We start from the raw sequence: 22,011 nt of genomic DNA on the forward strand, positions 1-22,011 counted from the left end.
TGCTAGACCCCAGCGGAGTCAAGGGAGGGATGACGTGTGGATGTGTGGATGTATGGGACGTGAAAGTGTGTGTGGTGATGATTGGGCCTGGGTCTGGGACTTGCTGTCGCCTGGCCTGCCTGTGCTTCTCCCAATGGGGGGGCGGCGTTGCCTCTCCCCACTCCTCGCGACTTCACCCACCTGTGGGCACGTCTTGACTGCCAGGGCTCTTGGCCAGGGGCACTGGGACAGGCGCTGACCCACTGCGTGGCTGTCTGGGGCGCTTGGCCCTCCCGGGTATTGGGTGGGGCCTCTGCCGGGGGGTTTTGGGGCGCTCGGGCTCCTGGGGCCGGGTCCGGTGCACGGCCCATGTCTGGGCGGCTGGGGCCTGGTGGGGTCGGTGGGCTGTTGCCCCTGGCTCCCGGGCGCCTCTGCCCTATGCTTATGGGGGCTCTGTCCGGGGGCTTCCACTGCTGTCTTCTGGGTGGATGCGTGGTTGTCCCTGCGGTGGGTATCCTGGGTTCTGTGCTCCGTGGGGGCTGCTGGTGGCCTGGGTCTTGTGGGCCTCTCTGCCTGTTTCTGATTGCTTGGGGGGGCTGTGGATTGTGGCCGTGTACACTTATACACTCATAAGTAAGAACGGTTATCATGTAGGTCCTGTGCCATGGGTGTTGCATGTTCTCACACACACACACACAATACACATTCATTAGTCCAGTAGCAGTTGATGTATTACCATGTCGCCTCAGGTCATCTATATGCACAGTTGTGATGTATGCGATTGCCACTACTTGTGCTTGTTTTTGTTTGTTTGTGTGTTTGTTTTTTCTCTGCTTGTTTGCATGGTCCTCGCAGTGTTATGTATCGCAAAGAAAACTATTCTCATGAACTGGAAAGCGAAAAACAGTCTGTGTATTAAGCAGTTTAGAAATGTTATTTTAGATCATATTAGCATGGAAACAATGTCTGCCTCCTCAAAACATCAATTGGCTGAATTTCATTCTCTCTGGTCCCCGCTGATTAGCTTTATCACATAGTGGTGGTGGTGGGTTGCTGTCCCGTCGCTCTGGGCGGTTGGGTGTGTGCTGGGGGGGGGCTGTGTGGCTTTGGGCATCTGGTGGTCTCTCGGGTCGTGGGGACCGGGTTGGTCATTGCTGGGGGGGACTGTGTGTCGGGCTTGGAGGGCAGTTTTGGGGGCTTGCGGGTGGGGCTGTCTTGCTGTGTGGGGCGGGGTCCCTTAGGGGCCTTGGGGTGGTGGCTGCTGGCTCTGTACCGGGTGGCTGGGCCGCTCTGGCGTGGGTGGTGGTGCTGGGCCTGGGCCCTGGTGGCTGGGTTGCCCTGGACATGCCACAGTATGGGTGGGTTGGTGCAGGTCCTGGTGCCAGGCTTGTTGCTCTGGGACCTCCAGGGTGTCCGCAGGTGGTTGTTTTCTTTAGGGTGTTGGGGCGTGCGGTGGGGGGGGTGCTTTTCCCCTGTTGAGGGGGGGGGCCTGGGTGATGGTGGGTCTCAGGCCCGGGCTGCTGCGTCTGGTGTGACCGGGTGGTTTGTTTGTTGTTGTTTGTTTGTTTTTTTGTAGAGGTCCTCCGGGCTGGGATGGGGTTGGGTTGAGTGGGGTTGGACGGGGTGGGTACTTTCTGGGGGTACAGTAGCTCCCGGAATATGGTCGCTGCAAGCCCCGAGCCTGGTGGACATCAGGCCCTCTTGATGTCTTGATGTGTTGGGTCCGAGGTAGCGGGTGCCTATTGCAGCCAGTCCCTGGCTGCCCTCTCTGGGGGAGACTAGCTCTCCCAGTGTATATCCCCATACCCCTCTCCCTTTTGGCTCCTGTACACAGCACACACTCACACATGAAGAGTTTTGGGGGCGTGTGTGTTCTGTGGGGTGTATTGGATGGGGCCACGTAGGTGGTCCCCTTGGCTGCACTCTGCAGTTCCCCGCCCCTGTTTTAATTACACCTTAGACATCACTACTTATCAAACACACACACACACACACATTAGGTCTTGGGGGGTGGTTGCACTGAGTGGCATCTGGTGGACGGGGCTCTTTGGGTATGTAGGCTGCCCAGAGGGCCGCGCTCCCAGTTCTACAAGGTTGGCTGCCCCTCAATTTTAATCGCTCACTATTAGAAAATATTGAAGAGCCAGAAGGGTGAGGGGAGGGGTCTTCTCACACCCCTGCTTCCTGGTTGCTGCTCGGGAAGGAGTGGCCAGGAGGAATTAATTATTCTGCTGGTTCAGGGTCTGTGGTGGCTGGGGGGCTGCTGGCCCCATGGTGTGCCCACTGTGCTAGACCCCAGCGGAGTCAAGGGAGGGATGACGTGTGGATGTGTGGATGTATGGGACGTGAAAGTGTGTGTGGTGATGATTGGGCCTGGGTCTGGGACTTGCTGTCGCCTGGCCTGCCTGTGCTTCTCCCAATGGGGGGGCGGCGTTGCCTCTCCCCACTCCTCGCGACTTCACCCACCTGTGGGCACGTCTTGACTGCCAGGGCTCTTGGCCAGGGGCACTGGGGCAGGCGCTGACCCACTGCGTGGCTGTCTGGGGCGCTTGGCCCTCCCGGGTATTGGGTGGGGCCTCTGCCGGGGGGTTTTGGGGCGCTCGGGCTCCTGGGGCCGGGTCCGGTGCACGGCCCATGTCTGGGCGGCTGGGGCCTGGTGGGGTCGGTGGGCTGTTGCCCCTGGCTCCCGGGCGCCTCTGCCCTATGCTTATGGGGGCTCTGTCCGGGGGCTTCCACTGCTGTCTTCTGGGTGGATGCGTGGTTGTCCCTGTGGTGGGCATCCTGGGTTCTGTGCTCCGTGGGGGCTGCTGGTGGCCTGGGTCTTGTGGGCCTCTCTGCCTGTTTCTGATTGCTTGGGGGGGCTGTGGATTGTGGCCGTGTACACTTATACACTCATAAGTAAGAACGGTTATCATGTAGGTCCTGTGCCATGGGTGTTGCATGTTCTCACACACACACACACAATACACATTCATTAGTCCAGTAGCAGTTGATGTATTACCATGTCGCCTCAGGTCATCTATATGCACAGTTGTGTTGTATGCGATTGCCACTACTTGTGCTTGTTTTTGTTTGTTTGTGTGTTTGTTTTTTCTCTGCTTGTTTGCATGGTCCTCGCAGTGTTATGTATCGCAAAGAAAACTATTCTCATGAACTGGAAAGCGAAAAACAGTCTGTGTATTAAGCAGTTTAGAAATGTTATTTTAGATTATATTAGCATGGAAACAATGTCTGCCTCCTCAAAACATCAATTGGCTGAATTTCATTCTCTCTGGTCCCCGTTGATTAGCTTTATCACATAGTGGTGGTGGTGGGTTGCTGTACCGTCGCTCTGGGCGGTTGGGTGTGTGCTGGGGGGGGGGGGCTGTGTGGCTTTGGGTGTCTGGTGGTCTCTCGGGTCGTGGGGACCGGGTTGGTCATTGCTGGGGGGGACTGTGTGTCGGGCTTGGAGGGCAGTTTTGGGGGCTTGCGGGTGGGGCTGTCTTGCTGTGTGGGGCGGGGTCCCTTAGGGGCCTTGGGGTGGTGGCTGCTGGCTCTGTACCGGGTGGCTGGGCCGCTCTGGCGTGGGTGGTGGTGCTGGTTCTGGGCCCTGGTGGCTGGGCGCTGCCTTGCGCCCGGGGGGGCTGGGTTGCCCTGGACATGCCACAGTATGGGTGGGTTGGTGCAGGTCCTGGTGCCAGGCTTGTTGCTCTGGGACCTCCAGGGTATCCGCAGGTGGTTGTTTTCTTTAGGGTGTTGGGGCGTGCGGTGGGGGGGGGTGCTTTTCCCCTGTTGAGGGGGGGGCCTGGGTGATGGTGGGTCTCAGGCCCGGGCTGCTGCGTCTGGTGTGACCGGGTGGTTTGTTTGTTGTTGTTTGTTTGTTTTTTTGTAGAGGTCCTCCGGGGTGGGATGGTGTTGGGTTGAGTGGGGTTGGACGGGGTGGGTACTTTCTGGGGGTACAGTAGCTCCCGGAATATGGTCGCTGCAAGCCCCGAGCCTGGTGGACATCAGGCCCTCTTGATGTCCTGATGTGTTGGGTCCGAGGTAGCGGGTGCCTATTGCAGCCAGTCCCTGGCTGCCCTCTCTGGGGGAGACTAGCTGTCCCAGTGTATATCCCCATACCCCTCTCCCTTTTGGCTCCTGTACACAGCACACACTCACACCTGAAGGGTTTTGGGGGCGTGTGTGTTCTGTGGGGTGTAGTGGATGGGGCCACGTAGGCGGTCCCCTTGGCTGCACTCTGCAGTTCCCCACCCCTGTTTTAATTACACCTTAGACATCACTACTTATCAAACACACACATACACATTAGGTCTTGCGGGGTGGTTGCACTGAGTTGCATCTGGTGGGCGGGGCTCTTTGGGTATGTAGGCTGCCCAGAGGGCCGTGCTCCCAGTTCTACCAGTTCGGGTTTGGGTCACACTTCATCAACTGGATAAGGATATTATATAGCTCCCCAAATGCAAGTGTCAGGACAAATGATCAAACTTCTCCAAGCTTCAGTCTGCAGAGAGGTACAAGACCGGGTTGCCCACTTTCTCCCTCACAATACTTTATATATTTTTGATAGTAGTTTTGGGGTGCAGATGCTTAGAAATTCTGCTACCCTAATCGGGAGTTGTAAGTCTGGTTGGTGGAGGATATATTTCTTTCTTATTATAGACTTAAGTTGTTGATATTCTAGGAATTTATTGCTGCCTATCTCATGTTGTGATATGAGCTCATCAAATGAAATAAAATTTCCATTTTGGATTATATGTTCCAGATGTTTGATTCCTTTGATCTTCCACAGAGTAAAGTTTAGCATTTTTTTGTTTTGCAGGATGTCAGGATTGTTCCAGATGGGTGTAAGCTTACACGGGACAAGTGAAGACTTTGTTATTTTTAGAAATTCCCACCAGGCTGTCAGAGAGGTGCTGATGTTAATGCTTTTAAAACATTTGTGATTTTTTTACGTTTTGACTAATAAGTGGCAGGTCAGAGATTTCCAGATTATCACACAATGCTTGTTCTATATTTATCCATGGTTCATCTATTGGGCTAGGTTTAAACCATTTTGATATATACTGTAACCTATTGGCTAAGGAATAGCGCTGAAAATGAGGTAAATCTAATCCACCACTTTCCTTGGTTTTCTGTAGCGTTTTTAAACTAATACGTGGTGGTTTGTTTTTCCACAGAAATTTGGAGATGCATGAATCTAGTGACTTAAACCAAGTAGCAGGTGGTTTTATGGGGATCATTGAGAACAAATAGTTAACTTTTGGTAGTATCATCATTTTAATGGTTGTAACTCTCCCCATAAGTGATATAGCTAAGAACTTCCAACAAGAGAGATCGTCCTCTACTGTCTTTAATAATTGCACATAATTTAGCTTTGTTAGCTCTGAGAGCCTGGAGGAAATGTTTATGCCTAAATATCTAATATTTCCTGACTGTAAAGTGATCGCATGTATATTCTGGACCCTACAGTTAATGGGCAGAACTGTGGTCTTAGACCAATTGATAGAGTAGTCAGAAAGTGCTGAGAATTTATTTATGAGTGTGATCGTGTGAGTGAGAGACGTCTGTGAGTTGTGGAGGAAAAGTAATACATCATCAGCATAAAGACTTATTTTATGCTCAATTATTTTGGGGTTGGATGCCTTTAATATTTCTATCTTGTCTGTTAGCAGCTGCTAAAGGTTCGATGAAAATAGCAAAAAGTGATGGAGAAAGTGGGCAACCCTGTCTTGTACCTCTCTGCAGACTGAAGCTTGGAGAAGTTTGATCATTTGTCCTGACACTTGCATTTGAGGAGCTATATAATATCCTTATCCAGTTGATGAAGTGTGACCCAAACCCGAATTTTTTTAATGCTGCGAATAAAAATTTCCAGTTCACTCGATCAAATGCTTTTTCTGCATCTAGAGAGACTATTGTGGTTTCCAGGTTGTCGATGGTAGAATCGTCTATGAGATTAATTAGCCTGTGAGTGTTAGTGGATGAGTGTCTACCCTTTATGAAACCTGTCTAGTCAGGATGTATTATAAGTGCAGTTATTTTTTCTATTCTTTTGGCGAGGGCTTTACAAATTATTTTGAGGTCTGCATTTATTAGAGTTATTGGGCGGTAGCTGGATGGAAGTATGGGGTCTTTTCCTAGTTTCTGTAGCAGGATAATGTTAGCAGAGTTCATGTGTGGGGATAATCTGCCATTCTGCTTAACTTGTAATACCATTTTGTGAAATGCAGGTGCCAAAACAGTCCAAAATTCTTTGTAGAACTCTGCTGGAAAACCATCTGGTGGCCACCCGGGGCTTTGTTACTAGGCATATGTTGAAGGGCTTCATGGAGTATGGGTGGGTTGGTGCAGGTCCTGGTGCCAGGCTTGTTGCTCTGGGACCTCCAGGGTGTCCGCAGGTGGTTGTTTTCTTTAGGGTGTTGGGGCGTGCGGTGGGCGTTGTGCTTTTCCCCTGTTGGGGGGGTGGCCTGGGTGATGGTGGATCTCAGGCCCGGGCTGCTGCGTCTGGTGTGACCGGGTGGTTTGTTTGTTGTTGTTTGTTTGTTTGTTTGTAGAGGTCCTCCGGAGTGGGGTGGGGTTGGGTTGAGTGGGGTGGGGTTGGGTGCGTACCTTCTGGGGATACAGTCGCTGCAGGCCCCGAGCCTGGTGGACATCAGGCCCTCCTGCCCTGTGTTGGGTCCCAGGTAGTGGGGGTGCATATTGCAGCCAGTCCCCCGGTGTATATCCCCATACCCCTCTCCCTTTTGGCTCCTGTACACAGCACGCTGTGTGCCCGCTGCGCTACACCCCAGCGGAGTCAAGGGAGGGAGGACGTGTGGATGTGTGGATGTATGGGACGTCAAAGTGTGTGTGGTGATGATTGGGCCTGGGTCTGGGACTTGCCATCGCCTAGCCTGCCTGTGCTTCTCCCAATAGGGGGGCGGCGTTGCCTCTCCCCACTGCTCGCAACTTCACCCACCTGTGGGCACGTCGTGACTCCCAGTAACTTGGCCAGGGAAGCTGGGGCAGGCGCTTGACCCACTGCGTGGCTGTCTGTGGTGCTTGGCCCTCCCGGGTATTGGGTGGGGCCTCTGCCGGGGGGTTTTGGGGCGTTTTGGGTTCCTGGGGCCCGGGTCCGTGGCCTGGTGGGGTCGGTGGGCTGTTGTCCCTGGTTCCCGGGGGGCCTCTGCCCTATGCTTATGGGGGCTCTGTCCGGGGGCTTCCACTGCTGTCTACTGGGTGGATCCGTGGTTGTCCCTGCGGTGGGCATCCTGGGTTCTGTGCTCCGTGGGGGCTGCTGGTGGCCTGGGTCTTGTGGGCCTCTCTGCCTGCTTCTGATTGCTTGGGGGGGGCTGTGGATTGTGGCACTCATAACTAAGCACGGTTATCATGTAGGTCCTGTGCCATGGGTGTTGCATGTTCCCCCCCCACACACACACACAACACACATTCATTAGTCCAGTAGCAGTTGATGTATTACCATGTCGCCTCAGGTCATCTATATCCACAGTTGTGTTGTATGCGATTGCCACTACTTGTGCTTGTTGTTGTTTGTTCTCTGCTTGTCTGCTTTCAGGTGCTCCTGGTGGCGCAAAGGCTGGATTCGCAACAGAGACCATGGATTATTGTCTGTTTTGTTTTTTTACAGGTGTAGCAGCTGGTTGTCTGGTTTTTGTTTCTTTTTTTGTTCTGTTTCCTCTTCTTTCCTTTTCCCCCGGTCCGGTTCAGTTCCATTACATGTTATATATAACAAGAAATAAATAAATGGGCATCAAGGGGAGCTTTACATTTATAAAACTTCCCTTGGCAAAGCAAATCAGTTTGGCATAAAAGGTATTCACAATTCTGCTGCCATAATGCTGAACAGAACAAGGGAAAAAAGTGAAGGAATTCATTTTACAGCTAAATCCTCATAAAGAGCGTATTGCTCAACCATAAGTGTGGTTCTTTCTCATACAAGGTTATACAAAGAAGTTTATGTTTGAAACCAGCTTAAACATGGACAAATATGAAGGACAAAGCAGTTTTAACTTGGTTTGAGTGAAGCAATTAATTTTATGGCAATATCTGAAATCTTGACTATCTACTTAAAAGAAAGCGAATTTCGGATTCCAGAAGAACAAGTGTGGTTCTTTCTCATATAAGGTAATATAAAGAAGTTTATACTTGAAACCAGCTTAGACATGGATAAATAAGAAGGACAAAGCAGTTTTAACTTGGTTGAAGTGAAGGAATTCATTTTACAGCAAAATCCTGAATCGTGCATAACTCCTCATAAGGAGTGTATTGCTCAAACATGTGTTGTTTTTTTCTCATACAAGATTATAAAAAGAAATTTATGTTTGAAACCATCTTAAACATTGACAAATATGAAGGACAAAGCAGTTTTAACTTGGTTTGAGTGAAGCAATTCATTTTATGGCAATATCTGAAATCTTCACTATCTCCTTGAAAGAAAGCGAATTTCGGATTCTAGAAGAACAAGTGTGGTTCTTTCTCATATAAGGTAATATAAAGAAGTTTATACTCGAAACCAGCTTAGACATGGATAAATAAGAAGGACAAAGCAGTTTTAACTTGGTTGAAGTGAAGGATTTCATTTTACAGCAAAATCCTAAAACGTGCATTACTCCTCATAAGGAGTGTATTGCTCAAACATGTGTTTTTTTCTCATACAAGATTATAAAAAGAAATTTATGTTTGAAACCATCTTAAACATTGACAAATATGAAGGACAAAGCAGTTTTAACTTGGTTTGAGTGAAGCAATTCATTTTATGGCAATATCTGAAATCTTCACTATCTCCTTGAAAGAAAGCGAATTTCGGATTCTAGAAGAACAAGTGTGGTTCTTTCTCATATAAGGTAATATAAAGAAGTTTATCATTGAAACCAGCGTAGACGTGGATAAATATGAAGGACAAAGCAGTTTTAACTTGGTTTAAGTGAAGGAATTCATAGTTAGCAGTTCCTTGATGAGGGATATTTCAGACACCAAAATCCATTTTCTAAAGAGAAATAAAGAGAAAACAACAATCACTTCTGTTAAAGACTGAAAAAGAAATGTCACCCATGAAATCAACAATGCTTTTAGGGACTTCTATAAAACCTTATATTCATCACAAAATGATCCATCAGACAGTAACATAGATCAGTTTCTTAGTAATATCAACCTTCCAAAATTACAAACCGAACAGGCAATGGCTCTGGATTCACCTCTCTCAATAGGAGAACTCCATGAAGCCCTTCAACATATGCCTAGTAACAAAGCCCCGGGTGGCCACCAGATGGTTTTCCAGCAGAGTTCTACAAAGAATTGTGGACTGTTTTGGCACTGCATTTCACAAAATGGTATTACAAGTTAAGCAGAATGGCAGATTATCCCCACACATGAACTCTGCTAACATTATCCTGCTACAGAAACCAGGAAAAGACCCCATACTTCCATCCAGCTACCGCCCAATATCTCTAATAAATGCAGACCTCAAAATAATTTGTAAAGTCCTCGCCAAAAGAATAGAAAAAATAACTCCACTTATAATACATCCTGACCAGACAGGTTTCATAAAGGGTAGACGATCATCCACTAACACTCGCAGGCTAATTAATCTCATAGACTATTCTACCATCGACAACCTGGAAACCACAATAGTCTCTCTAGATGCAGAAAAAGCATTTGATCGAGTGAACTGGAAATTTTTATTCGCAGCATTAAAAAAATTCGGGTTTGGGTCACACTTCATCAACTGGATAAGGATATTATATAGCTCCCCAAATGCAAGTGTCAGGACAAATGATCAAACTTCTCCAAGCTTCAGTCTGCAGAGAGGTACAAGACAGGGTTGCCCACTTTCTCCATCACTTTTTGCTATTTTCATCGAACCTTTTGCAGCTGCTATCAGACAAGATAGAAATATTAAAGGCATCCAACCCCAAAATATTGAGCATAAAATAAGTCTTTATGCTGATGATGTATTACTTTTCCTCCACAACTCACAGACATCTCTCACTCACACGATCACACTCATAAATAAATTCTCAGCACTTTCTGACTACTCTATCAATTGGTCTAAGACCACAGTTCTGCCCATTAACTGTAGGGTCCAGAATATACCTGCGATCACTTTACAGTCAGGAAATATTAGATATTTAGGCATAAACATTTCCTCCAGGCTCTCAGAGCTAACAAAGCTAAATTATGTGCAATTATTAAAGACAGTAGAGGACGATCTCTCTCGTTGGAAGTCCTTACCTATATCACTTATGGGGAGAGTTACAACCATTAAAATGATGATACTACCAAAAGTTAACTATTTGTTCTCAATGATCCCCATAAAACCATCTGCTACTTGGTTTAAGTCACTAGATTAATGCATCTCCAAATTTCTGTGGAAAAACAAACCACCACGTATTAGTTTAAAAACGCTACAGAAAACCAAGGAAAGTGGTTGATTAGATTTACCTCATTTTCAGCGCTATTCCTTAGCCAATAGGTTACAGTATATATCAAAATGGTTTAAACCTAGCCCAATAGATGAACCACACAGCTTCTGGCCACAAATATGTTTGAACACCTTTAGAATGACTCGAAATCCTAATTTACAGCTCATACAATACAAAATTCTTCATAGAACACACTATACAGGACAAAGGATGTTCAGGATGGGTCTAACACACTCTAACATCTGCTCACATTGCACAGATAACACACCTGATGATTATGCACACGCTTTGTGGTTTTGTGCGCCTGTCCAGAAGTTCTGGTTTGAAGTGTGTACGGACCTATCAACGTGGCTAAAGTGTAGCATTCCTGCATGCTGGGTGACTTAGACAACATCAACATGGAAATTAACTCAGCACACATGGTCCTCACAGTGTTATGTATCGCAAAGAAAACTATTCTCATGAACTGGAAAGTGAAGAATAATTTGTGTATTAACCTGTTTAGAAATGTTCTTTTAGATTATATTAGCATGGAAACAATGTCTGCCTCCTTAAAACATCAATTGGCTGAATTTCATTCTCTCTGGTCCCCGCTGATTAACTGTGTGGCTTCGGGCGTCTGGTGGTCTCTCGGGTCGTGGGGACCGGGTTGGTCATTGCTGGGGGGGACTGTGTGTCGGGCTTGGAGGGCAGTTTTGGGGGCTTGCGGGTGGGGCTGTCTTGCTGTGTGGGGCGGGGTCCCTTAGGGGCCTTGGGGTGGTGGCTGCTGGCTCTATACCGGGTGGCTGGGCCGCTCTGGCGTGGGTGGTGGTGCTGGGCCTGGGCCCTGGTGGCTGGGCGCTGCCTTGCGCCCGGGGGGGCTGGGTTGCCTGGTGCCAGGCTTGTTGCTCTGGGACCTCCAGGGTGTCCGCAGGTGGTTGTTTTCTTTAGGGTGTTGGGGCGTGCGGTGGGGGGGTTGCTTTTCCCCTGATGGGGGGGGGCCAGGGTGATGGTGGGTCTCAGGCCCGGGCTGCTGCGTCTGGTGTGACCGGGTGGTTTGTTTGTTGTTGTTTGTGTGTTTGTTTGTAGAGGTCCTCCGGGGTGGGGCTGGGTTGAGTGGGGTGGGGCGGGGTGGGTACCTTCTGGGGGTACAGTAGCTCCCGGAATATGGTCGCTGCAGGCCCCGAGCCTGGTGGACATCAGGCCCTCCTGCCCTGTGCTGGGTCCCAGGTAGCGGGGGTGCCTATTGCTGCCAGTCCCTGGCTGCCCTCTCCGGGGGAGAGTAGCTCTCCCGGTGTATATCCCCATACCCTCTCCCTTTTGGCTCCTGTACACAGCACACACTCACACATGAAGGGTTTTGGGGGGCGTGTGTGTTCTGTGGGGTGTAGTGGATGGGGCCACGTAGGTGGTCCCCTTGGCTGCACTCTGCAGTTCCCCGCCCCTGTTTTAATTACACCTTAGACATCACTACTTATCAAACACACACACACACACACATTACGTCTTGGGGGGTGGTTGCACTGAGTGGCATCTGGTGGACGGGGCTCTTTGGGTATGTAGGCTGCCCAGAGGGCCGCCCTCCCAGTTCTACAAGGTTGGCTGCCCCTCAATTTTAATCGCTCACTATTAGAAAATATTGAAGAGCCAGAAGGGTGAGGGGAGGGGTCTTCTCACACCCCTGCTTCCTGGTTGCTGCTCGGGAAGGAGTGGCCAGGAGGAATTAATTATTCTGCTGGTTCAGGGTCTGTGGTGGCTGGGGGGCTGCTGGCCCCATGGTGTGCCCACTGTGCTAGACCCCAGCGGAGTCAAGGGAGGGATGACGTGTGGATGTATGGGACGTGAAAGTGTGTGTGGTGATGATTGGGCCTGGGTCTGGGACTTGCTGTCGCCTGGCCTGCCTGTGCTTCTCCCAATGGGGGGGCGGCGTTGCCTCTCCCCACTCCTCGCGACTTCACCCACCTGTGGGCACGTCCTGACTGCCAGGGCTCTTGGCCAGGGGCACTGGGGCAGGCGCTGACCCACTGCGTGGCTGTCTGGGGCGCTTGGCCCTCCCGGGTATTGGGTGGGGCCTCTGCCGGGGGGTTTTGGGGCGCTCGGGCTCCTGGGGCCGGGTCCGGTGCACGGCCCATGTCTGGGCGGCTGGGGCCTGGTGGGGTCGGTGGGCTGTTGCCCCTGGCTCCCGGGCGCCTCTGCCCTATGCTTATGGGGGCTCTGTCCGGGGGCTTCCACTGCTGTCTTCTGGGTGGATGCGTGGTTGTCCCTGCGGTGGGCATCCTGGGTTCTGTGCTCCGTGGGGGCTGCTGGTGGCCTGGGTCTTGTGGGCCTCTCTGCCTGTTTCTGATTGCTTGGGGGGGCTGTGGATTGTGGCCGTGTACACTTATACACTCATAAGTAAGAACGGTTATCATGTAGGTCCTGTGCCATGGGTGTTGCATGTTCTCACACACACACACACACACACACAATACACATTCATTAGTCCAGTAGCAGTTGATGTATTACCATGTCGCCTCAGGTCATCTATATGCACAGTTGTGTTGTATGCGATTGCCACTACTTGTGCTTGTTTTTGTTTGTTTGTGTGTTTGTTTTTTCTCTGCTTGTTTGCATGGTCCTCGCAGTGTTATGTATCGCAAAGAAAACTATTCTCATGAACTGGAAAGCGAAAAACAGTCTGTGTATTAAGCAGTTTAGAAATGTTGTTTTAGATTATATTAGCATGGAAACAATGTCTGCCTCCTCAAAACATCAATTGGCTGAATTTCATTCTCTCTGGTCCCCGCTGATTAGCTTTATCACATAGTGGTGGTGGTGGGTTGCTGTCCCGTCGCTCTGGGCGGTTGGGTGTGTGCTGGGGGGGGGCTGTGTGGCTTTGGGCGTCTGGTGGTCTCACGGGTCGTGGGGACCGGGTTGGTCATTGCTGGGGGGGACTGTGTGTCGGGCTTGGAGGGCAGTTTTGGGGGCTTGCGGGTGGGGCTGTCTTGCTGTGTGGGGCGGGGTCCCTTAGGGGCCTTGGGGTGGTGGCTGCTGGCTCTGTACCGGGTGGCTGGGCCGCTCTGGCATGGGTGGTGGTGCTGGGCCTGGGCCCTGGTGGCTGGGCGCTGCCTTGCGCCCGGGGGGGCTGGGTTGCCCTGGGCATGCCACAGTATGGGTGGGTTGGTGCAGGTCCTGGTGCCAGGCTTGTTGCTCTGGGACCTCCAGGGTATCCGCAGGTGGTTGTTTTCTTTAGGGTGTTGGGGCGTGCGGTGGGGGGGGGTGCTTTTCCCCTGTTGAGGGGGGGGCCTGGGTGATGGTGGGTCTCAGGCCCGGGCTGCTGCGTCTGGTGTGACCGGGTGGTTTGTTTGTTGTTGTTTGTTTGTTTTTTTGTAGAGGTCCTCCGGGGTGGGATGGGGTTGGTTGAGTGGGGTTGGACGGGGTGGGTACTTTCTGGGGGTACAGTAGCTCCCGGAATATGGTCGCTGCAAGCCCCGAGCCTGGTGGACATCAGGCCCTCTTGATGTCCTGATGTGTTGGGTCCGAGGTAGCGGGTGCCTATTGCAGCCAGTCCCTGGCTGCCCTCTCTGGGGGAGACTAGCTCTCCCGGTGTATATCCCCATACCCCTCTCCCTTTTGGCTCCTGTACACAGCACACACTCACACATGAAGGGTTTTGGGGGCGTGTGTGTTCTGTGGGGTGTAGTGGATGGGGCCACGTAGGCGGTCCCCTTGGCTGCACTCTGCAGTTCCCCACCCCTTTTTTAATTACACCTTAGACATCACTACTTATCAAACACACACATACACACTAGGTGGTTGCACTGAGTGGCATCTGGTGGGCGGGGCTCTTTGGGTATGTAGGCTGCCCAGAGGGCCGTGCTCCCAGTTCTACCAGTTCGGGTTTGGGTCACACTTCATCAACTGGATAAGGATATTATATAGCTCCCCAAATGCAAGTGTCAGGACAAATGATCAAACTTCTCCAAGCTTCAGTCTGCAGAGAGGTACAAGACCGGGTTGCCCACTTTCTCCCTCACAATACTTTATATATTTTTGATAGTAGTTTTGGGGTGCAGATGCTTAGAAATTCTGCTACCCTAATCGGGAGTTGTAAGTCTGGTTGGTGGAGGATATATTTCTTTCTTATTATAGACTTAAGTTGTTGATATTCTAGGAATTTATTGCTGCCTATCTCATGTTGTGATATGAGCTCATCAAATGAAATAAAATTTCCATTTTGGATTATATGTTCCAGATGTTTGATTCCTTTGATCTTCCACAGAGTAAAGTTTAGCATTTTTTTGTTTTGCAGGATGTCAGGATTGTTCCAGATGGGTGTAAGCTTACACGGGACAAGTGAAGACTTTGTTATTTTTAGAAATTCCCACCAGGCTGTCAGAGAGGTGCTGATGTTAATGCTTTTAAAACATTTGTGATTTTTTTACGTTTTGACTAATAAGTGGCAGGTCAGAGATTTCCAGATTATCACACAATGCTTGTTCTATATTCATCCATGGTTCATCTATTGGGCTAGGTTTAAACCATTTTGATATATACTGTAACCTATTGGCTTACAACTCCCGATTAGAGTAGCAGAATTTCTAAGCATCTGCATCCCAAAACTACTATCAAAAATACATAAATTATTGTCTAAGATAGATGACACAATGTCTTTACCATCCTAAAAATGGGAGGCAGATTTATCCATCAGTTCTAGTCATAGCTTCTGGCCACAAATATGTTTGAACACCTTCAGAATGACTCGAAATCCTAATTTACAGCTCATACAATACAAAATTCTTCATAGAACACACTATACAGGACAAAGGATGTTAAGGATGGGTCTAACACGCTCAAACATCTGCTCACATTGCACAGATAACACACCTGATGATTATGCACACGCTTTGTGGTTTTGTGCGCCTGTCCAGAAGGTCTGGTTTGAAGTCTGTACGGACCTATCAACATGGCTAAAGTGTAGCATTCCTGCATGCCCCACACTGTGCATACTGGGTGACTTAGACAACATCAACATGGAAATGAACTCAGCACACATGGTCATCACAGTGTTATGTATCGCAAAGAAAACTATTCTCATGAACTGGAAAGCGAAGAACAATCTGTGTATTAACCAGTTTAGAAATGTTCTTTTAGATTACATTAGCATGGAAACAATGTCTGCCTCTTTCAAACATCAATTGGCTGAATTTCATTCTCTCTGGTCCCCGCTGATTAGCTTTATCACATAGTGGTGGTGGTGGGTTGCTGTCCCGTCGCTCTGGGCGGTTGGGTGTGTGCTGGGGGGGGGCTGTGTGGCTTCGGGCGTCTGGTGGTCTCTCGGGTCGTGGGGACTGGGTTGGTGATTGCTGGGGGGGACTGTGTGTCGGGCTTGGAGGGCAGTTTTGGGGGCTTGCAGGTGGGGCTGTCTTGCGGTGTGGGGCGGGGTCCCTTAGGGGCCTTGGGGTGGTGGCTGCTAAGTACTGGAATCATACACTTCCTCTATGTAACCAGATAATTGCCGAGAAAGGCTGACTTGTAGTGGGCAAATCTTCCTCCCTGATGTGATTATTCTCTGCAGCTGAAACTGAGACTCTCAGATCACTTCGTGTCTGCCAACAAAGAAGCAGCAGCTGCTGAAGATGACCAACTTCCTCATGTGTCACAGGATGATCAGACGTTGCAACAAAAGACATGCAGGTGGTCGAGAGAAGAGAAGAAGCTTACAGCACCTGGTATTCCCAAGAGATTTCCCATCCAAGTACTAACCAGGCCCAACACTGCTTGGCTTCCGAGATCAGACGAGGTCAGGCATGTTCAGGGTGGTGTGGCCGTAAGCAACAATGTCTCTGACAAATGTGCATTATATAGGTACTGGAATCATACGGTTCCTCTATGCAACCAGATAATTGCCGAGAAAGGCTGATGTGTAGCGGGCATATTATCTTCTCTGATGTGGTCATTCTCTGCAACTGAAACTGAGACTCTCAGATCACTTCGTGTCTTCCAACAAAGCAGCAGCAGCTGAAGATGACCAACTTCCTCATGTGTCACAGGGTGATCAGACGTTGCAACAAAAGACATGCAGGTTGTAGAGAGAAGAGAAAACGCTTACAGCACCTGGTATTCCCAAGCAGTCTCCCATTAAAGTACTAACCAGGACCAACCCTCCTTGGCTTCCGAGATCAGACGAGGTCGGGCATATTCAGGGTGGTGTGGCCGTAAGGAACAATTTCTGTGACAAATGTGCATTATATAGGTACTGGAATCATACACTTCCTCTATGTAACCAGATAATTGCAGAGAAAGGCTGACTTGTTATGGGCACATCTTCTTCCCTGATGTGATTATTCTCTGCAGCTGAAACTGAGACTCTCAGATCACTTGGTGTCTGCCAACAAAGCAGCAGCAGCTGAAGATGACCAACTTCCTCATGTGTCACAGGGTGATCAGGCGTTGCAACAAAAGACATGCAGGTTGTAGAGAGAAGAGAAAACGCTTACAGCACCTGGTATTCCCAAGCAGTCTACCATCCAAGTACTAACCAGGCTCAAACCTGCTTGGCTTCCGAGATCAGACGAGGTCGGGTATATTCAGGGTGGTGTGGCCGTAAGCAACAATAACTGTGACAAATGTGCATTATATAAGTACTGGAATCATACACTTCCTCTATGTAACCAGATAATTTCCGAGAAAGGCTCACTTGTTATGGGCACATCTTCTTCCCTGATGTGATCATTCTCTGCAGCTGAAACTGAGACTCTCAGATCACTTCGTGTCTGCCAACAAAGCAGCAGCAGCTGCTGAAGATGACCAACTTCCTCATGTGTCACAGGGTGATCAGACGTTGCAACAAAAGACATGCAGGTGGTAGAGAGAAGAGAAAAAGCTTACCATACCTGGCATTCCCAAGAGGTCTTCCATCCAAGTACTAACCAGGCCCAAACCTCCTTGGCTTCCGAGATCAGACGAGGTCGAGCATGTTCAGGGTGGTGTGGCCGTAAGCAACAGTGTCTCTGACAAATGTGCATTATATAGGTACTGGAATCATACGGTTCCTCTATGCAACCAGATCATTTCCGAGAAAGGCTGATGTGTAGTGGGCACATCTTCTTCCCTGACGTGATTATTCTCTGCAGCTGAAACTGAGACTCTCAGATCACTTTGTGTCTGCCAACAAAGCAGCAGCAGCTGAAGATGACCAACTTCCTCATGTGTCACAGGGTGATCAGACGTTGCAACAAAAGACATGCAGGTGGTAGAGAGAAGAGAAAAAGCTTACAGCACCTGGTATTCCCAGAGAGTCTATCATCCAAGTACTAACCAGGCCCAAACCTGCTTGGCTTCCGAGATCAGACGTGGTCAGGCATATTCAGGGTGGTGTGGCGGTAAGCAACCATAACTGTGACAAATGTGCATTATAAAGATATTGGAATCATACAGTTCCTCTATGTAACCAGATAATTGCCAAGAAAAGCTGATAAGTAGTGGGCACATCTTCTTCCCTGACGTGATTATTCTCTCGAGCTGAAACTGAGACTCTCAGATCACTTTGTGTCTGCCAACAAAGCAGCAGAAGCTGAAGATGACCAACTTCCTCATGTGTCACAGGGTGATCAGACGTTGCAACAAAAGACATGCAGGTGGTAGAGAGAAGAGAAAAAGCTTACAGCACCTCGTATTCCCAAGAGGTCTTCCATCCAAGTCCAAACCAGGCCCAACTGTGCTTGGCTTCCGAGATCAGACGAGGTCGGGCATGTTCAGGGTTGTGTGGCCGTAAGCAACAATGTCTCTGACAAATGTGCATTATATAGGTACTGGAATCATATGGTTCCTCTATGCAACCAGATAATTGCCGAGAAAGGCTGATGTGTAGCGGGCATATCATCTTCTCTGATGTGATCATTCTCTTCAGCTGAAACTGAGACTCTCAGATCACTTCGTGTCTGCCAACAAAGCAGCAGCAGCTGAAGATGACCGCCTTCCTCATGTGTCACAGGGTGATCAGACGTTGCAACAAAAGACATGCAGGTGGTAGAGAGAAGAAAAAAAGCTTACAGCACCTGGTATTCCCAAGCGGTCTCCCATCAAAGTACTAACCAGGCCCAACCCTCCTTGGCTTCCGAGATCAGACGAGGTTGGACATATTCAGGGTGGTTTGGCCGTAAGCAACAATCTCTGTGACAAATGCGCATTATATAGGCAATCAAATCATATGGTTCCTCTATGTAACCAGATAATTGCAGAGAAAGGCTAACTTGTTGTGTGCATATCTTCTTCCCTGACGTGATAATTCTCTCCAGCTGAAAATGAGACTCTCAGATCACTTCGTGTCTGCCAACAAAGCAGCAGCAGCTGAAGATGACCAACTTCCTCATGTGTCACAGGGTGATCAGACATTGCAACAAAAGACATGCAGGTGGTTGAGAGAAGAGAAAAAGCTTAAAGCACCTGGTATTCCCAAAAGGTCTTCCATCCAAGTACAAACCAGGCCCAACTGTGCTTGGCTTCCGAGATCAGACGAGGGCGGGCATGTTCAGGGTGGTGTGGCCGTAAGCAACAATGTCTCTGAAAAATGTGCATTATATAGGTACTGGAATCATACGGTTCCTCTATGCAACCAGATAATTGCAGAGAAAGACTGATGTGTAGTGGGCACATCTTGTTCCCTGACGTGATCATTCTCTTCAGCTGAAACTGAGACTCTCAGATCACTTCGTGTTTGCCAACAAAGCAGCCGCAGCTGAAGATGACCAAATACCTCATGTGTCACAGGGTGATCAGACGTTGCAACAAAACACATGCAGGTGGTAGAGAGAAGAGAAAAACCTTACAGCACCTGGTATTCCCAAAAGGTCTCCCACCCAAGTACTAACCAGGCCCAACACTGCTTGGCTTCCGAGATCAGACGAGGTCAGGCAAATTCAGGGTGGTGTGGCCGTAAGTAACAATGTCTGTGACAAATGTGCATTATATAGGTACAGGAATCATACGGTTCCTCTATGTAACCAGATAATTGCTGAGAAAGGCTGATGTGTAGTGGGCACATCTTCTTCCCTGACGTGATTATTCTCTTCAGCTGAAACTGAGACTCTCAGATCACTTCGTGTCTTCCAACAAAGCAGCAGCAGCTGAAGATGGCCAACTTCCTCATGTGTCACAGGGTGATCAGACGTTGCAACAAAAGACATGCAGGTTGTAGAGAGAAGAGAAAACGCTTACAGCACCTGGTATTCCCAAGCAGTCTCCCATTAAAGTACTAACCAGGCCCAACCCTCCTTGGCTTCCGAGATCAGACGAGGTCAGGCTTATTCAGGGTGGTGTGGCCGTAAGGAACAATTTCTGTGACACATGTGCATTATATAGGTACTGGAATCATACACTTCCTCTATGAAACCAGATAATTGCCGAGAAAGGCTGACTTGTAGTGGGCACATATTCTTCCCTGATGTGATTATTCTCTGCAACTGAAACTGAGACTCTCAGATCACTCTGTGTCTGCCAACAAAGCAGCAGCAGCTGAAGATGACCAACTTCCTCATGTGTCACAGGGTGATCAGACGTTGCAAAAAAAGACATGCAGGTGGTAGAGAGAAGAGAAAAAGCTTACAGCACCTGGTATTTTCAAGCGGTCTCCCACCAAAGTACTAACCAGGCCCAACTCTTCTTGGCTTCCGAGATCAGACGAGGTCAGGCATATTGAGGGTGGTGTGGCCGTAAGCAACAATGTCTGTGACAAATGTGCATTATATAAGTACAGGAATCATACGGTTCCTCTATGTAACCAGATAATTGCTGAGAAAGGCTGATATGTAGTGGGCACATCTTCTTCCCTGACGTGATTATTCTCTTCAGCTGAAACTGAGACTCTCAGATCACTTCGTGTCTGCCAACAAAGCAGCAGAAGCTGAAGATGACCAACTTCCTCATGTGTCACAGGGAGATCAGACGTTGCAACAAAAGACATGCAGGTTGTTGAGAGAAGAGAAAACGCTTACAGCACCTGGTATTCCCAAGCAGTCTCCCATTAAAGTACTAACCAGGCCCAACCCTCCTTGGCTTCCGAGATCAGACGAGGTCGGGCATATTCAGGGTGGTGTGGCCGTAAGGAACAATTTCTGTGACAAATGTGCATTATATAGGTACTGGAATCATACACTTCCTCTATGTAACCAGATAATTGCAGAGAAAGGCTGACTTGTTATGGGCACATCTTCTTCCCTGATGTGATTATTCTCTGCAGCTGAAACTGAGACTCTCAGATCACTTGGTGTCTGCCAACAAAGCAGCAGCAGCTGAAGATCACCAACTTCCTCATGTGTCACAGGGTGATCAGACGTTGCAACAAAAGACATGCAGGTTGTAGAGAGAAGAGAAAACGCTTACAGCACCTGGTATTCCCAAGCAGTCTACCATCCAAGTACTAACCAGGCTCAAACGTGCTTGGCTTCCGAGATCAGACGAGGTCGGGTATATTCAGGGTGGTGTGGCCGTAAGCAACAATAACTGTGACAAATGTGCATTATATAAGTACTGGAATCATACACTTCCTCTATGTAACCAGATAATTTCCGAGAAAGGCTCACTTGTTATGGGCATATCTTCTTCCCTGATGTGATCATTCTCTGCAACTTAAACTGAGACTCTCAGATCACTTCGTGTCTGCCAACAAAGCAGCAGCAGCTGCTGAAGATGACCAACTTCCTCATGTGTCACAGGGTGATCAGACGTTGCAACAAAAGACATGCAGGTGGTAGAGAGAAGAGAAAAAGCTTACCACACCTGGTATTCCCAAGAGGTCTCCTATCCAAGTACTAACCAGGCCCAAACCTCCTTGGCTTCCGAGATCAGACGAGGTCGAGCATGTTCAGGGTGGTGTGGCCGTAAGCAACAATGTCTCTGACAAATGTGCATTATATAGGTACTGGAATCATACGGTTCCTCTATGCAACCAGATCATTTCCGAGAAAGGCTGATGTGTAGTGGGCACATCTTCTTCCCTGACGTGATTATTCTCTGCAGCTGAAACTGAGACTCTCAGATCACTTTGTGTCTGCCAACAAAGCAGCAGTAGCTGAAGATGACCAACTTCCTCATGTGTCACAGGGTGATCAGACGTTGCAACAAAAGACATGCAGGTGGTAGAGAGAAGAGAAAAAGCTTACAGCACCTGGCATTCCCAAGAGGTCTTCCATCCAAGTACAAACCAGGCCCAACTGTGCTTGGCTTCCGAGATCAGACGAGGTCGGGCATGTTCAGGGTTGTGTGGCCGTAAGCAACAATGTCTCTGACAAATGTGCATTATATAGGTACTGGAATCATACGGTTCTTCTATGCAACCAGATAATTGCCGAGAAAGGCTGATGTGTAGCGGGTAAATCATCTTCTCTGATGTGATCATTCTCTGCAACTGAAACTGAGACTCTCAGATCACTTCGTGTCTGCCAACAAAGCAGCAGAAGCTGAAGATGACCAACTTCCTCATGTGTCACAGGGTGATCAGACGTTGCAACAAAAGACATGCAGGTGGTAGAGAGAAGAGAAAAAGCTTACAGCACCTGGTATTCCCAAGCGGTCTCCCATCAAAGTACTAACCAGGCCCAACCCTCCTTGGCTTCCGAGATCAGACGAGGTTGGACATATTCAGGGTGGTTTGGCCGTAAGCAACAATCTC

The 22,011-nt window shown here is 49.0% G+C and overlaps 16 pseudogenes; all 16 read right to left on the reverse strand.

The window, feature by feature from the left end:
• Positions 1-16,057: 16,057 nt before the first annotated feature.
• LOC140300842 (5S ribosomal RNA) lies at positions 16,058-16,176 on the reverse strand (annotated as a pseudogene).
• Positions 16,177-16,445: 269 nt separating this feature from the next.
• On the reverse strand, positions 16,446-16,564 carry LOC140291009 (5S ribosomal RNA; annotated as a pseudogene).
• A 269-nt stretch (positions 16,565-16,833) lies between these two features.
• LOC140269404 (5S ribosomal RNA) lies at positions 16,834-16,952 on the reverse strand (annotated as a pseudogene).
• A 272-nt stretch (positions 16,953-17,224) lies between these two features.
• LOC140295128 (5S ribosomal RNA) lies at positions 17,225-17,343 on the reverse strand (annotated as a pseudogene).
• Positions 17,344-17,612: 269 nt separating this feature from the next.
• Positions 17,613-17,731, reverse strand: LOC140294848 (5S ribosomal RNA; annotated as a pseudogene).
• Positions 17,732-18,000: 269 nt separating this feature from the next.
• Positions 18,001-18,119, reverse strand: LOC140296912 (5S ribosomal RNA; annotated as a pseudogene).
• Positions 18,120-18,388: 269 nt separating this feature from the next.
• LOC140316825 (5S ribosomal RNA) lies at positions 18,389-18,507 on the reverse strand (annotated as a pseudogene).
• Positions 18,508-18,776: 269 nt separating this feature from the next.
• On the reverse strand, positions 18,777-18,895 carry LOC140294996 (5S ribosomal RNA; annotated as a pseudogene).
• A 269-nt stretch (positions 18,896-19,164) lies between these two features.
• Positions 19,165-19,283, reverse strand: LOC140309559 (5S ribosomal RNA; annotated as a pseudogene).
• A 269-nt stretch (positions 19,284-19,552) lies between these two features.
• LOC140291577 (5S ribosomal RNA) lies at positions 19,553-19,671 on the reverse strand (annotated as a pseudogene).
• A 269-nt stretch (positions 19,672-19,940) lies between these two features.
• LOC140283042 (5S ribosomal RNA) lies at positions 19,941-20,059 on the reverse strand (annotated as a pseudogene).
• Positions 20,060-20,328: 269 nt separating this feature from the next.
• LOC140275704 (5S ribosomal RNA) lies at positions 20,329-20,447 on the reverse strand (annotated as a pseudogene).
• Positions 20,448-20,716: 269 nt separating this feature from the next.
• LOC140289752 (5S ribosomal RNA) lies at positions 20,717-20,835 on the reverse strand (annotated as a pseudogene).
• A 272-nt stretch (positions 20,836-21,107) lies between these two features.
• LOC140292373 (5S ribosomal RNA) lies at positions 21,108-21,226 on the reverse strand (annotated as a pseudogene).
• Positions 21,227-21,495: 269 nt separating this feature from the next.
• LOC140291053 (5S ribosomal RNA) lies at positions 21,496-21,614 on the reverse strand (annotated as a pseudogene).
• A 269-nt stretch (positions 21,615-21,883) lies between these two features.
• On the reverse strand, positions 21,884-22,002 carry LOC140316831 (5S ribosomal RNA; annotated as a pseudogene).
• Positions 22,003-22,011: the final 9 nt, after the last annotated feature.

Source organism: Leuresthes tenuis, unplaced genomic scaffold (assembly GCF_036924035.1).
Source record: "Leuresthes tenuis unplaced genomic scaffold, fLeuTen1.0.hap1 SCAF_1, whole genome shotgun sequence".
NCBI classification, from domain to species: domain Eukaryota; kingdom Metazoa; phylum Chordata; class Actinopteri; order Atheriniformes; family Atherinopsidae; genus Leuresthes; species Leuresthes tenuis.